The sequence below is a fragment of the Monopterus albus genome, unplaced genomic scaffold, assembly GCF_001952655.1.
Source record: "Monopterus albus unplaced genomic scaffold, M_albus_1.0 scaffold4.1, whole genome shotgun sequence".
Taxonomy (NCBI): Eukaryota; Metazoa; Chordata; class Actinopteri; order Synbranchiformes; family Synbranchidae; genus Monopterus; species Monopterus albus.
In genome coordinates, this window is record NW_018127884.1 from 239503 (window position 1) to 239930 (window position 428).

Consider the following 428-nt stretch of genomic DNA (forward strand, 5'->3'; position numbering starts at 1 on the left):
AGGGTCTTTCATCTTACATCTGCCTGCGTGCAGTTTGGAGGTGCAAGATACCTGAGCGTGTAATGTTAACTTTACCTGTGATCCTTTGAATAAATCAGCACTGTTTTGAAGTTACTTGGACTGTCTCGTCTCTCAGAGTTAGCAATGGTAACAAGAACTGGTTAGCGCAAAACTTGGTGCCGTTTGACCCGTGAGCCAGCTGAACTCTTCAAACGACCGGTCCATTTTCCCGAGCAATGGTCCCGGAACAACAGCAGTAATCCTGTGCCAGGCTGAGCTGGAAATCCGATATGCGGTCCTGATCTGACTGGTTTCCCTGATGAGAGTGTGACCCCCTGGTTTCAGTCGAAGCTGTGAGCAGTCACATACATCAACGAGCCGGCCAGAAACTATAGGTAAGCGGAACCTTTGGTTTATACATAAACTCC

At 48.1% G+C, this 428-nt stretch overlaps 1 protein-coding gene across 1 annotated transcript in view; it reads left to right on the forward strand.

Moving 5' to 3' along the window:
* LOC109963562 (uncharacterized) overlaps positions 1 to 428 on the forward strand; it is a 10722-nt gene that overhangs the window by 610 nt on the left and 9684 nt on the right. The gene's annotated exons all lie outside the window — the stretch shown is intronic.